Source organism: Muntiacus reevesi, chromosome 1 (assembly GCF_963930625.1).
Source record: "Muntiacus reevesi chromosome 1, mMunRee1.1, whole genome shotgun sequence".
NCBI classification, from domain to species: Eukaryota; Metazoa; Chordata; class Mammalia; order Artiodactyla; family Cervidae; genus Muntiacus; species Muntiacus reevesi.
Genome location: NC_089249.1, coordinates 193,078,191 through 193,095,059, shown reverse-complemented (window position 1 = coordinate 193,095,059; position 16,869 = coordinate 193,078,191). Strand labels below are relative to the sequence as shown.

The 16,869-nt window shown below is 38.3% G+C and overlaps 1 pseudogene; it reads right to left on the bottom strand.

The window, feature by feature from the left end:
• Positions 1-4,117: 4,117 nt before the first annotated feature.
• LOC136156535 (olfactory receptor 7E24-like) lies at positions 4,118-4,911 on the bottom strand (annotated as a pseudogene).
• Between the last annotated feature and the right edge of the window lie 11,958 nt (positions 4,912-16,869).

The following is a 16,869-nucleotide window of genomic DNA, read 5'->3' as shown; positions in this document are numbered from 1 at the left end:
CACCACTTGCTAAAGAGATTATCTTTTCTCCATTGTATATTCTTACCTCCTTCGTCGAAGATAAGGTGTCCATAGGTGCATGGATTTATCTCTGGGCTTTCTATTTTGTTCCATTGATCTATGTTTCTGTCTTTGGGCCAGAACCATACTGTCTTGATGACTTTGTCTTTGTAGTAGAGCCTGAAGCCAGGCAGGTTGATTCCTCCACTTTCATTCTTCTTTCTCAAGATTGCTTTGGTATGATTATCTCAGTAGATGCAGAGAAAGCCTTTGACAAAATTCAACATCCATTTATAATAAAAAACCCTCCAGAAAGCAGGAATAGAAGGAACATACCTCAACATAATAAAAGCTATATATGACAAACCCACAGCAAACATTATCCTCAATGCTGAAAATTTGAAAAAGTTTCCCCTAAAGTCAGGAACAAGACAAGGGTGCTCACTCTCACCACTACTATTCAACATAGTTTTGGAAGTTTTGGCCACAGCAATCAGAGCAGAAAAAGAAATAAAAGGAATCCAGATAGGAAAACAAGAAGTAAAACTCTCACTGTTTGCAGATGACATTATCCTCTACATAGAAAACCCTAAAGACTCTAGCAGAAAATTACTAGAGCTAATCAATGAATATAGTAAAGTTGCAGGATATAAAACCAACACACAGAAATCCTTTGCATTCCTATACACTAACAATGAGAAAACAGAAAGAGAAATCAAAGAAACAATTCCATTCACCATTGCAACAAAAAGAATAAAATACTTAGGACTATATCTACACAAAGAAACAAAAGACCTATATATAGAAAACTATAAAACACTGGTGAAAGAAATCAAAGAGGACACAAATAGCTGGAAAAAGATACCATGTTCCTGTATTGGAAGATTCAATCTAGTGAAAATGAGTATACTACCCAAAGCAATCTATAGATTCAATGCAATCCCTACCAAGGCACTAACTATTTTTCAAAGAACTGAAACCAATAATTTCACAATTTGTATGGAAATACAAAAAACCTCAAATAGCCAATGCAATCTTGAGAAAGAAGAATGGAACTGGAGGAATCAACCTGCCTGACTTCAGGCTCTACTACAAAGTAACAGTCATCAAGACAGTATGGTACTGGCCCAAAGACAGAAACATAGATCAATGGAACAAAATAGAAAGCCAGAGATAAACCCACGTACTTATGGACACCTTATCTTCGACAAAGGAGGCAAGAATATACGATGGAGAAAAGACAATCTCTTTAGCAAGTGGTGCTGGGAAAACTGGTCAACCACTTGTAAAAGAATGAAACTAGAACACTTTCTGACACCACACACAAAAATAAACTCAAAATAGATTAAAGATTTAAATGTGTGACCAGAAACTATGAAATAGCTAGAGGAAAACATAGGCAAAACACTCCCCAACATAAATCACAGCAGAATCCTCTATGACCCATCTCCCAGAATAAGAGAAATAAAAGCAAAAATAAACAAATGGGACCTAATTAAACTTAAAAGCTTTTGTACAATGAATAAAACTATAAGCAAGGTGAAAAGACAAGGATGTATCCTGCCTGAGGATAATCTTTGGATTAAACCTTCTAGCCAACTCTGTTATCTTAAAATGTAAATTATGGGAGTGGGTCTGGTGAAGTCTTTGCAACCTCCAGACATTATTTGGATTCATTGGAGAGTATATAACTCCATTGCTAACACTAACAAGGGGGTACTCTTTTGCCCCCTTCTGATGCCTATGTCAGAAGCTTTCTCTATCTCCTTTATACTTTAATAAAACTTTATTACACACACACACACACACACACACACACACACACACACACACAAAGCAAGGTGAAAAGACGGCCTTCAGAGTGGGAGAAAATAATAGCAAATGAAACAATGGACAAAGAATTAATCTCCAAAATACACAATCAGCTCCTGCAGCTCAATTCCAGAAAAATAAATGACCCAATCAAAAAGTGGGCCAAAGAGCTAAACAGACATTTCTTCAAAGAAGACATACAGATGGCTAACAAACACATGAAAAAGATGCTCAACATCACTGATTATCAGAGAAATGCAAGTCAAAACCACAGTGAGGTACCACTACACGCCAGTCAGGATGGCTGCTATCAAAAAGTCTACAAGCAATAAATGCTGGAGAGGGTGTGGAGAAAAGGGAACCCTCTTATACGGCTGGTGGGAATACAAACTAGTACAGCCACTGTGGAGAACAGTGTGGAGATTCCTTAAAAAACTAGAAATAGAACTGCCATATGACCCAGCAATCCCACTTCTGGGCATACACATTGAGGAAACCAGAATTGAAAGAGTACGTGTAACTACCCCAATGTTCATTGCAGCACTGTTTACAATAGCCAGGACATGGAAGCAACCTAGATGTCCATCAGCAGACGAATGGATAAGAAAACTCTGGTACCTATCACAATGGAATATTGCTCAGCTATTAAAAAGAATACATTTGAATCAGTTCTAATGAGGTGGATGAAACTGGATCCTATTAAACAGAGCGAAGTAACTCATAAAGAAAAACACCAATGCATTATATTAACGCATATATATGGAGTTTAGAAAGATGGTAACCATGATCCTATATGCGAAACAACAAAAGAGACACAGATGTAAAGAACAGACTGTTGGACTCTGTGGGAGAAGGCGAGGATTTGAGATGATTTGAGAGAATAGCATTGAATCATGTCTATTGTCATATGTGAAATAGATCACCAGTCCAAGTTTGATGCATGAGATAGAGTACTCAGGGTTGGTGCACTGGAATGACCCAGAAGGATGGGATGGGGAGGGAGGTGGGAGGGGGGTTCAAGATGGGGAAAACATGTATACCCATGGCTGATTCACTTCAATGTATGGCAAAACCCACTACAATATTATAAATAATTAACCTCCAATTAAAAGAAATAAACAACAAAGTTATAACAAATGTTAGAATTTTTAAATTTCCTGCAGGTCTTCAGATTTCTATGCCATTAAATAACATTTGCACATATTCATCTCATTTTCTCAGTAACATAGCCCCCAACTAATTTTGCTGGAAAAAATGAGCTTTTCAGGGGAAATATTTTGCTCAAGGTCTGAGAGATTATTTGTTAAAAGAATTTCTGTTCTAAAATGAAGTCTTCATATTAACCAAGAACACTTTATTTCTTCATCATCCAACCTCTCTTTGGTTGACTCAGCTACCCACCCAAGCACACCAGCCACATTGAGTTCTGATTACTGTGCAAAATCAATTCGGGTCCAAGGCATACAGATCATTTTGGAACCAAATATCTGAGATCAGAAGTCCTCAACCTTGGCCACACACTTGATACATCTGAGTACTTTAAAAAGCCTCATGCTCAGGGCACTTGCTTAATCACTCAGTCATGTCCAACTCTTTGTGACTCCATGGACTGTAGCCCGCCAGGCTCCTCTGTCCACGGGTATTCTCCAGGCAAGAATAATGGAGTGGGTTGCTGTGTGCTGCTCCAGGGGATCTTCCTAACCCAGGGACTGAACCCAAGTCTCCCACATTACAGGCAGATTCTTTACCATCTGAGCCACCTGGGAAGCCCTGCATAGGACACACCCAAGTCTAACCCAAATCTAATATCAGAGTGTCTGATAGTCAGACCCAGTCATCACTGTTGTTAAGCTTCCAGATGATTTCAATAAAAACCAAAGTTGAGAAGCAGTGATGTGTATCCCCACAAATAGCATGTGTAAATAGACTTGAAACATGAGAAAATTGTGTGGAAAGTACATAAGAGCTGGCAAAAGGATATAAATTTAAATATCTACATAAAGAGCTTTTCATCATTCCAGGATCCTTGGAACACCACTGATAAACTGTAGAATTTCCATAGATATACTAATATTCAATCACCAATTATACAGTTATTAAGCTGGACAAAGAATCCTAGTACACTCTCCTAGTCCCACTGATAAAATATGAAAAGAAGGAATACTCAGTTGTTTAGCAGGAGAGGCATCAAGGCCATAAGAGCTACAAAAATTAGGAGATGAGAGACGTAGGATTTCAGGTCTACATGTTTAGTTTTGCTGCATTTTCTGACATACCCCCCAAATGATTGGCACAGGGACCAAGGCTAGATTGCTTTGCTGAGGAACCTGCACAAGGTCCTTTTGATGTCTCTGTTCCTCAAGATGTAGATGGAGTGGTTCAGCATGGGGGTGACCACAGTGTACATCACCGAGGCTGCTGCATCCTTCCTGGGAGATTGTGAGATGGCTGAACTGAGGTACACACAAAGACCTATTCCATAAAATAAGCAAAAAACTCCCAGGGGAGAGTCACAGATGGAGAAGGCTTTACACTTGCCACCTAATGATGGAACTCTCAGAATGGAAGAAAGAATTTTGTAATAAGAGAAAAAGATTCCTAAGATAGGGATAAAACAAAAAAATTTGCCAACAAAATATGTGAGTATATTGTTGGTGAAAGTGTCAGAACAGGCAAGGTTGAACAGGTAAGAAGGATCACAGAAGAAATTAGGAATTTCCACATCCTTGAAGCAGATAAATTGGAACAGAACCAAACTCTGCACCTGGGAGTTCAACAAGGCCAATAGAAAAAGACACCAAAATGAAGAAACAACAGAGGCGTGGGTTCATGATGACCATACAATGCAGTGGGCGACAGATGGCCACAAACTGTCATAGACCGTCACATACCTCCAAAGAAGATAAAAGTAGACATCTGTGTCAGGCATCCCGCATAGATGACTCTGCTGTGAGATTGGATGTTCACAATAATCTTGGGGACCGTGGTGGAAACTAAACCAACATTAGGCAAGGACAGGTTGGAGAGGAAGAAGTACATGGGTATGTGGAGGTGGGGGTCAGAGGTGACGGCCAGAATGACAAGCCTGTTCCCTAGCATGGTGAACAGGTACACGGAAAGGGAGAAGATAAAAAGCAAAGGTTGCAGTTCTGGGTCATCTGAGAGGCCCAGGAAGAATTCTGAGACTTGTTAGATTTGGGGCTCTGTGTAGATTGGACACCTTTTAAAAAGAAAAGAAGTTTGAGAAAAAGGACATAAGTCAATGAGCATGCAGTCCATGTCCATATTTGGAATCAATCAAGTCATTTCTGAGGTCACACACTCCCCGATCTTAGCAGTATTTCTCAGTGTGACAAATTCTATCAGCTTAGAACAGTTCCTCCTTTTTTCCTGTTTCTTCATGTCTTTATATCCATACTTGTTTCACAGAAATTGGAACCTATGACCAATTCCTGTTGACATATTGCAGAAACCAACACAATATTGTAAAGCAATTATCCTCCAAATAAACATAAATAAATTTTAAAAAAAGAATATATATACATCTATGATTTCAGTGAAATACAGTCTACTCTTTAGAAAGAATCTTGAATGAGACAACAGTTTTCTCTTTAAGAAAAAATTAGAAGATGGCGGAGGAATAGGAAGGGGAGACCATTTTCTCCCCCACAAATTCATCGAAAGATCATTCGAACGTTGAGCAAACTCCACAAAACAACTTCTGATCACTAGCAGAGGACGTCAGGTACCCAGAAAAGCAGCCCATTGTCTTCAAAAGGAGGTAGGACAAAATATAAAAGATAAAAAGAGAGATAAAAGAGTTAGGATGGAGATCCGGCCCGAGAAGGGAGTCTTAATAAAATTTCCAAACACCAGGAAACCCTTTCACTGGCGGGTCTGGGGGAAGTTTTCAAATCTTGGAGGGCAACATAACTGGGAGGAAAAATAAATGAAACTCACAGATTACATGCCTAAAAGGAACTCCCAGCAGAACAGTACCCCAGATGCCTGCAGATGCTGAACAGAGAGGAGCGGGCAGCATTGCTTAGGGTAAGGACCAGACCTGAATGCCCAGAGGGCAATTGGAGGGAGCTAATGTGAGATAGCAACTTAAACTGTGGGATAGCAAGAGAGAGAGAGAGAGAATTAACGTGGGAAAAGCCCTAACCGAAGGCACTGCCGGCTGTTTGCAGAAGGCGGGGGGCGGGGGGGGGAGGGGGGGGGAGGGGAGGAGAAAAGGGCAAACTCGGTCCCAGAGACAGCATCCCCTACCAATCTGCAAACAGGCTTCCAGTCTCTTTTTTTTTCCTACCCCCCCCCCACCACCATCAAGTCTGCCCCCCCACCCTTCCCGGGTCCGCAGTCGGTTCAGGCTTCCAGTTACTAACCAAAGACTTCCTGAGATTCTGGATGGTTGACATCCACCGGGAGGATCGCAGGCAGAGATCAGTTCAGCTCCCCAGAACAGACACAAGGTGCAACGGACTGGCGTGCCTGGAAACTGAGGCTGGGACTGCGGAGGGAAGAAGTTGAGCTGCACCTGGGGAGAGTGCACTTGTCAAGCTCCTGATTCCCTGAGCTGATCTAACCGGGGAGGCACAAAACGCAGGCCCAACCGAGTCTGCGCCTTTGTGGCGAACGTGAGAACCCGAACCTGAGCGGCTTGGGCCTGAGAAGTGCACTCAACTCAGGGCCCGCTCCCTGTATAGCAGCCTGGAGCCTGAGCAGTGTGGACGGGGAAAGCACACACGCCAAGAGCGGTGGCAAACCTAGTGTGGCCGGAACACTAGGAGTACTCCCCACACACGCTGGTGATATTTGTTTGCAGTGCCCCTCCCTCCCCACAGCAAGACTGAACAAGCGAACCTAAACAAGAGACCATCTCCACCCACGTGTGTCAGGGCGGAAATTAGACACTGAAGAGACCTGCAAACAGAAGCCAAATAAACAAAGGGAACCGCTTTAGAAGTGACAGGTGCAACAGATTAAAATTCCTGTAGTTAACACAACTACACTGGAAGGGGCGTATAGATATCAAGAAGTGTAAGCTGGAACAAGGAGCTATCTGAAACTGAACTGAACCCACACTGCCCGCAACAGCTCCAGAGAAATTTCTAAATATATTTTTACTATTATTATTATTTTTAATTAAAATTTTTTTTCTTTCTTTTTTTCTAAGTCCTCTATTACTCCTCTATTACTCCTTAATTTTCATTTTTATAACCCACTATAACTTTGCAAAAAAAAAGGGAGGGGACCCTATTTTTAAAGTAAACTTCATGGGGAATACGTGTAACTCTATGGCTGATTCATATCAATGTATGACAAAACCCACTGAAAAATAAAAAATTAAAAAAAAAATAAAGTAAATGTCATATATATTTCTTAATTTTTTTTGTTTTTGCTTGTTTTAATATTGTATTTTTTAAGCTTTATTTTATTTTTCATTTATTTTTATTAGTCAGAGGCTAATTACTTTACAATATTGTAGTGGTTTTTGCCATAATATTGTATTTTTAAGAGTCTAACCTCTACTCTAGATTTTTAATCTTTGTTTTTCAGTATTTGATATCAATTTTGGACATTTAAGAATCCAACCTTCAGTACCCATTTTTACTCAGGAGTGTGATTACTGGTTTGATTACTCTCTCCCCCTTTTGATTCTCCTTTTTCTCCCCCACATCACCTCTATTTCCACCCCCTCCCCCCTTTCAGTTCAATTCTGTGAATCTCTGTGGGTGTTCTGGGCTGCGGAGAACACTTAGGGAACAGAGTGCCACCTAGAGCTGTCTCTCTTCTCTTGAGTCCCCCTTTTTCTCCTCCTGCTCATCTCTATCTCCCTCCTCCCTCTCCTCTTCTTCATGTAACTCTGTGAACCTCTCTGGTGTCTCTCACTGTGGAGAATCTTTTTACCATTAACCTAGAAGTTTTATTATCAGTGCTATATGGATGGAGAAGTCTTGAGGCTACAGGAAAAATAAGACTGAAATCCAGAGGCAAGAGGCTTAAGCCCAAAACCTGAGAACACCAGAGACTCCTGACTATATTAATAAGAGATCATCCAAAAGCCTCCATACCTACACTGAAACCAAGCACCACCAAGAGCCAATAAATTCCAGAGCAAGACATACCATGCAAATTCTCCAGCAATGCAGGAACATAGCCCTGAGCATCAATATACAGGCTGCCCAAAGTCACACCAAACCTACAGACCCATCTCAAAACTCACTACTGGACACTCCATTGCACCCGAGAGAGAAGTTATCCAGCTCCACCCACCAGAACACTGATGCAAGCTTCCCTAACCAGGAAACCCTGACAAGCTAGTTGACCAACCCCAACCACTGGGGGAAACCTCCACAATAAAAAGGAGCCATAGACTACCAGAATACAGAAAGGCCACCCCAAACACAGCAATCTAAATAAGATGAAAAGGCAGAGAAATACCCAGCAGGTAAAGGAACATTAAACATGCCCACCAAGCCAAACAAAAGAGGAGGAGCTAGGGAATCTACCTGAAAAAGAATTTAGAATAATGATAATAAAAATTATCCAAAATCTCGAAAACAAAATGGAGTTACAGATAAATAGCCTGGAGACAAGGATTGAGAAGAGCAAGAAATGTTTAACAAGGACCTAGGAGAAATAAAAGAGAGTCAATTAAAAATGAATAATGCAATAAATGAGATAAAAAACACTCTGGAGGGAACTAACAGTAGAATAACAGAGACAGAAGATAGGATAAGTGAGGTAGAAAATAAAATGGTGGAAATAAATGAAGCAGAGAGGAAAAAAGAAAAAAGAATCAAAAGAAACGAAGACAACTTCTGGCACCTCTGGGACAATGTGAAACACCCCAACATTCAAATCATAGGAGTCCCAGAAGAAGAAGACAAAAAGAAAGGCTATGAGAAAGTACTTGAGGAGATAATAGCTGAAAACTTCCCTAAAATGGGGAAGGAAATAGTCACACAAATCCAAGAAACCCAGAGAGTCCCAAACAGGATAAACCCAAGGTGAAACACCCCAAGACACATATTAATCAAATTAACAAAGATCAAACATAAAGAACAAATACTAAAAGCAGCAAGGGAGAAACAACAAATAACACACAAGGGGATTCCCATAAGGATAACAGCTGATCTTTCAATAGAAACTCTTCAGGCCAGAGGGAATGGCAGAACATACTTAAAGTAATGAAAGAGAATAACCTACAACCTAGATTACTGTACCCAGCAAGGATCTCATTCAGATATGAAGGAGAATTCAAAAGCTTTACAGACAAGCAAAAGCTGAGAGAATTCAGCACCACCAAACCAGCTCTTCAACAAATGCTAAAGGATCTTCTCTAGACAGGAAACAGAGAAAGGTTGTATGAACGCGAACCCAAAATAACAAAGCAAATGGCAATGGGACCATACTTAACAATAACTACCTTAAATGTAAATGGGTTGAATGCCCCAATCAAAAGACAAAGACTGGCTGAATGGATACAAAAGCAAAATCCCTATATATGCTGTCTACAAGAGACTCACCTCAGAACAAGGGACACATACAGACCAAAAGTGAAGGACTGGAAAAAAATATTTCTTGCAAACGGAGACCAAAAGAAAGCAGGAGTTGCAATACTCATATCAGATAAAATAGACTTTAAAATAAAGGCTGTGAAAAGAGACAAAGAAGGACACTACATAACGATCAAAGGATCAGTCCAAGAAGAAGAGATAACAATTGTAAATATATATGCATCCAACATAGGAGCACCACAATATGTAAGGCAATTGCTAACATGTATGAAAGGGGAAATTAACAATAACACAATAATAGTGGGAGACTTTAGTACCCTACTCACACCTATGGATAGATCAACTAAACAGAAAATTAACAAGGAAACACAAACTTTAAAAGAAACGATGGACCAGCTAGATCTAATTGATATCTATAGGACGTTTCACCCCAAAACAATCAATTTCACCTTTTTCTCAAGTGCACACAGAACCTTCTCCAGAATAGATCACATCCTGGGCCATAAATCTAGTCTTGGTAAATTCAAAAAAATTGAAATCATTCCAATCATCTTTTATGACCACAGTGCAGTAAGATTAGATCTCAATTACAGGAAAAAAAATATTAAAAATTCCAACGTATGGAGGCTAAATAACATGCTTCTGAATAACCAACAAATCATAGAAGAAATTAAAAAAGACATCAAACTATGCATAGAAAGGAATGAAAATGAAGACACCACAACCCAAAACCTATGGGACACTGTAAAAGCAGTGTTAAGGGAAAGGCTCATAGCATTACAGGTTTACCTCAAGAAACAAGAAAAAGGTCAAATAAATAACCTAACTCTATACCTAAAGCAACTAGAGAAGGAAGAAATTAAGAACCCTAGGGTTAGTAGAAGGAAAGTAATATTAAAAATTAGGGCAGAAATAAATGCAAAGGAAACTAAAGAGACCATAGCAAAATCAACAAAGCTAAAAGTTGTGTTTTTGAAAAGGTAAATAAAATTGACAAACCGTTAGCCAGACTCATCAAGAAAGAAAGGGAGAAGAACCAAATCAACAAAATTAGAAATGAAAATGGAGAGATCACAACAGACAACACTGAAATACAAAGGATCATAAGACACTACTACCAGCAGCTATATGCCAATAAAATGGACAACTTGGAAGAAATGGACAAATTCTTAGAAAAGTATAACTTCCCAAAACTGAACCAGGAAGAAATAGAAGATCTTAACAGACCCATCACAAGCATGGAAATAGAAACTGTAATCAGAAAGCTTCCAGCAAACAAAAGCCCAGGACCAGACGGCTTCACAGCTGAATTCTACCAAAAATTTAGAGAAGAGCTAACACCTATCTTACTCAAACTCTTCCAGAAAATTGCAGAAGAAGGTAAACTTCCAAACTCATTCTATTAGGCCACCATCACCCTAATACCAAAACCAGATGAAGATTCCACAGAAAAAGAAAACTACAGGCCAATATCACTGATGAACATAGATGCAAAAATCCTTAAAATTCTAGCAAACAGAATCCAACAACATACTAAAAGTATCATACATCATGACCAAGTTAGCTTTATCCCAGGAATGCAAGGATTCTTTAATATTCGCAAATCAATCAATGTAATACACCACATTAACAACTTGAAAGATAAAAACCACATGATTATCTCAATAGATACAGAAAAAGCCTTTGACAAAATTCAACACTCATTTATGATTAAAACTCTCCAGAAAGCAGGAATAGAAGGAACATACCTCAACATAATATAAGCTATATATGACAAACCTACAGTAAGCATCTCCGTCAATGGTGAAAAATTGAAAGCATTTCCCCTGAAATCAGGAACAAGACAAAGGTGCCCACTCTCACCACTACTATTGAACATAGTGTTGGAAGTTTTGGCCACAGCAATCAGAGCAGAAAAAGAAGTAAAAGGAATTCAGATAGGAAAAGAAGAAGTGAAACTCTCACTGTTGGCAGATGACATGATTCTCTACATAGAAAACCCTAAAGACTCTTCCAGAAAATTACTAGAGCTAATCAATGAATATAGTAAAGTTGCAGGATATAAAATTAACACACAGAAATCCCTTGCATTCCTATATACTAACAATGAAAAAACAGAAAGAGAAATTAAGGAAACAATACCATTCACCATTGCAACAAAAAGAATAAAATACTTAGGAGTATATCTACCTAAAGAAACAAAAGACCTATACATAGAAAACTATAAAACACTGATGAAAAAATCAAAGAGGACACAAACAGATGGAGAAACATACCGTGTTCATGGATTGGAAGAATCAATATTGTCAAAATGGCTATTCTACCCAAAGCAATCTATAGATTCAATGCAATCCCTATCAAGCTACCAAAGGTATTTTTCACAGAACTAGAACAAATAATTTCACAATTTGTATGGAAATACAAAAAACCTCGAATAGCCAAAGTAATCTTGAGAAAGAAGAATGGAACTGGAGGAATCAACCTGCCTGACTTCAGACTCTACTACAAAGCCACAGTCATCAAGACAGTATGGGACTGGCACAAAGACAGAAATATAGATCAATGGAACAGAATAGAAAGCCCAGAGATAAATCCATGAACCTTGGACATCTTATCTTTGACAAAAGAGGCAAGGATATACAATGGAAAAAAGACAACCTCTCTAACAAGTGGTGCTGGGAAAGCTGGTCAACCACTTGTAAAAGAATGAAACTAGAACACTTTCTAACACCATACACAAAAATAAACTCAAAATGGATTAAAGATCTAAATGTAAAACCAAAAACTATAAAATTCCTAGAGGAGAACATAGGCAAAACACTCTCCGACATAAATCTCAGCAAGCTCCTCTATGACCTATCTCCCAGAATATTGGAAATAAAAGCAAAAATAAACAAATGGGACCTAATGAAAGTTAAAGGCTCTTGCACTACAAAGGAAACTATAAGTAAGGTGAAAAGACAGCCTTCAGATTGGGAGAAAATAATAGCAAATCAAGAAACAGGTAAAGGATTAATCTAAAAAATATACAAGCAACTCCTGAAGCTCAATTCAAGAAAAATAAATGACCCAATCAAAAAATGGACCAAAGAACTAAACAGACATTTCTCCAAAGAAGACGTACAGATGGCTAACAAACACATGAAAAGATGCTCAACATCCCTCATTATCAGAGAAATGAAAATCAAAACCACAATGAGGTACCATTACATGCCAGTCAGGATGGCTGCTATCCAAATGTCTACAAACAATAAATGTTGGAGAGGGTGTGGAGAAAGGGAACCCTCTTACACTGTTGGTGGGAATGCAAACTAGTACAGCCACTATGTAAAACAGTGTGGAGATTTCTTAAAAAACTGGAAATAGAACTGCAATATGACCCAGCAATCCCACTGCTGGGCATACACACCAAGGAAACCAGATCTGAAAGAGACACATGCACTCCAATGTTCATCGCAGCACTGTTTATAATAGCCAGGACATGGAAGCAACCGAGATGCCCACCAGCAGATGAATGGATAAGGAAGCTGTGGTACATATACACCATGGAATATTACTCAGGTGTTAAAAAGAATTCATTTGAATCAGTTCTAATGAGATGGATGAAACTGGAGCCCATTATACAGAGTGAAGTAAGCCAGAAAGATAAAGAACATTACAGCATACAAACACATATATATGGAATTTAGAAAGATGGTAACGATAATCCTATATGCAAAAAAGAAAAAGAGACACAGAAGTACAGACCAGACTTTTGAACTCTGTGGGAGAAGGTGAGGGTGGGATGTTTCGAAAGAACAGCATGTATATTATCTATGGTGAAACAGATCACCAGCCCAGGTGGGATGCATGAGGCAAGTGCTCGGGCCTGGTGCACTGGGAAGACCCAGAGGAGTCGGGTGGAGAGGGAGGTGGGAGGGGGGATCGGGATGGGGAATCCGTGTAACTCTATGGCTGATTCATGTCAATGTATGACATAACCCACTGAAATGTTGTGAAGTAATTAGCCTTCAACTAATTAAAAAAAAAAAAAAAAGAACTAAGACAAAAAGAGTTTCCACAAATGTCTTCCTAGTTATTATTCCTATCTTAAAAATAGTAATAATAACAGAAATAATTTAAAATTTCCTTAATAAAAAGAAATTCCCCATGTTGCATAACATTATTAATAAGAAATATTATTTGTTAAATTAGCAAAAAATTACTGGATTATCTATAATAAAATTGATAATATTACAAGTTTGAAAAAAAAATTCAACATCCATTTATGATAAAAGCTCTCCAGAAAGCAGGAATAGAAGGAAGATACCTCAACATATTAAAAGCTATATATGACAAACCCACAGCAAACATTATCCTCAATGGTGAAAAATTGAAAGCATTTCCCATAAAGTCAGGAGCAAGGCAAGGGTGCCCACTCTCACCATTACTATTCAATATAGATTTGGAAGTTTTGACCACAGTAGTCAGAGCATAAAAAGAAATAAAAGGAATCCAGATTGGAAAAGAAGAAGTAAAACTCTCGCTGTTTGCAGATGACATGATCCTCTGCATAGAAAACCCTAAATACTCTAGAAGAAAATAACTAGAGCTAAACAATGAATATAGTAAAGTTGCAGGATATAAAATTAACACACAGAAATCCCTTGCATTCCTATACACTAACAATGAGAAAACAGAAAGAGAAATTAAGGAATCAATACTATTCACCATTGCAACAAAAGAATAAAATACTTAGGAGTATATCTACCTAAAGAAACAAAAGACCTATACATAGAAAACTATAAAACACTGATGAAAGAAATCAAAGAGGACACAAACAGATGGAGAAACATACCGTGTTCATGGATTGGAAGAATCAATATTGTGAAAATGGCTATACTACCCAAAGCAATCTATAGATTCAGTGCAATCCCTATCAAGCTACTAACGGTGTTTTTCACAGAACTAGAACAAATAATTTCACAATTTGTATGGAAATACAAAAAACCTCGAATAGCCAAAGCAATCTTCAGAAAGAAGAATGGAACTGGAGGCATCAACCTGCTTGACTTCAGGCTCTACTACAAAGCTACAGTCATCAAGACAGTATGGTACTGGCACAAAGACAGAAATATAGATCAATGGAACAGAATAGAAAGCCCAGAGATAAATCCGTGTACCTATGGACACCTTATCTTTGACAAAGAAGGCAAGAATATACAATGGAAAAAAGACAACCTCTTTAACAAGTGGTGCTGAAAAACTGGTCAATCACTTGTAAAAGAATGAAACTAGAACACTTACCAACAGCATACACAAGAATAAACTAAAAATGGATTAAATATCTAAATGTAAGGCCAGAAACTATGAAGTTCCTAGAGGAGAACATAGGCAAAACACTCTCTGACATAAATCACAGCAAGATTCTCTATGACCCACCTCCCAGAATATTGGAAATAAAAGCGAAAATAAACACATGGGACCTAATTAAACTTAAAAGCTCTTGCACAACAAAGGAAACTATAATCAAGGTGAAAAGACAGCCTTCAGATTTGGAGAAAATAATAGCAAATGAAGAAACAGACAAAGGATTAATCTCAAAAATATACAAGCAACTCCTGCAGCTGAATTTCAGAAAAATAAATGACCCAATCAAAAAGTGGACCAAAGAGCTAAACAGACATTTCTCTAAAGAAGACATACAGATGGCCAACAAACACATGAAAAGATGCTCAACATCACTCATTATCAGAGAAATGCAAATCAAAACCTCAGTGAGGTACCAGTACACGCCGGTCAGAATGGCTGCTATCCCAAAGTCTACAAGCAATAAATGCTGGAGAGGGTGTGGAGAAAAGGGAACCCTTTTACGCTGTTGGTGGAGATACAAACTAGTACAGCCACTATGGAAAACAGTGTGGAGATTTCTTAAAAAGCTGGAAAGAGAACTGTCATATGACCCAGGAATCCCACTCCTGGGCATACACGCCGAGGAAACCAGATCTGAAAGAGAGACGTGTACCCCAATGTTCATTGCAGCACTGTTTATCATAGCCAGGACATGGAAGCAACCTAGATGCCCATCAGCAGACGAATGGGTAAAGAAGCCATGGTACATATACACAATGGAATATTACTCAACCTTTAAAAAGAATTCATTTGAATCAGTTCTAATGAGATGGATGAAACTGGAGCCCATTATACAGAGTGAAGTAAGCTAGAAAGATAAAGACCATTACAGCATACTAACACATATATATGGAATGTAGAAAGATGGTAACGATAACCCTACATGCAGGACAGAAAAAGAGACATAGATGTATAGAATAGACTTTTGGACTCTAAAAGGGAGAAGGCGAGGGTGGATGATCTGAGAGAATATTATTGAAACATATATATTATCTATGGTGAAGCAGATCACCAGCCCACGTTGGATGCTTGAGACAAGTGCTTAAGACTGGTGCATTGGGAAGACCTGGAGGGATGGGATGGGCAGGGAGGTTGGAGGGGGGATCAGGAAGGGGAACACATGTAAATCCATCGCTGATTAACGTCCTTATATGGCGAAAACCACTACAATATTGTAAAGTAATTAGCCTCCAACTAATAAAAATAAATGAAAAAAAGAAAAAAATTAAAAACAATTAAAACAGGTCATAAAAATTTTATTTCTTCAAAAGAATTCTAGATATATCCCTCATTTAGAATATTTCTAAATGCTCTACAAAAAACAAGACTGTCACATGAATCCTAATTGAAGATCAATGCTCATAATCACAAAATATTTTCCTGTCATAGTTATCTTCATAATTTTTATCATTCTTTGATTTTTCTGTTTTTACTGTTTCAGAAAATAGTGTTGACTCAAATATGAGCATTGTATTTTAAGACTTATTAAGTATATATTTCGTTGGGCTGGCTTTGCTTGAATTCAAGCTACATTTAAACATGATTTAGTTAAGTGCACATAATCATGCAGGATTGATGACCATGCAAGTGATGTTAACATACAAAACTTCTTTCAATGATTAAATAATGAAATTTAAGAAATGCTCTTGCATTGAAACATATATATTACCATATGTAAAATAGATAGCCAATGAGAGCTTGATGGATGATGCAGGGAACCCAACGCTGGTGCTCTGTGACAACCTGAAGGGATAGGGTGGGGTAGGATGTGGTAGATGGGTTCAGGAGGGAGGGGACATATGTATGCTTATGACCAATTCACGTTGATGTATGGCAAAAGCCATCACAATATTGTAAAGTAATTATCCTCCAATTAAAATAAAAGAAACACTCTTGAATTTTTAAATTTTACATGGGTTATTTGTTTCAACCCAATACAATCTCAGTAAAATGTATAGTGTGTGAGACCTCTGTTCATTTTTTGGACTCTATTTTGTGATAGCCTGATAGTACTACTTCATTATTTTTCTTTTTCAGCCAATAGAAGTGTGGTTGATGAAACTGAATTATGTGGTTGTACAATGTGAACATTTCTTTAAGTTGTACAAAATGATAGCTTAATGCACACACACATTGTGAA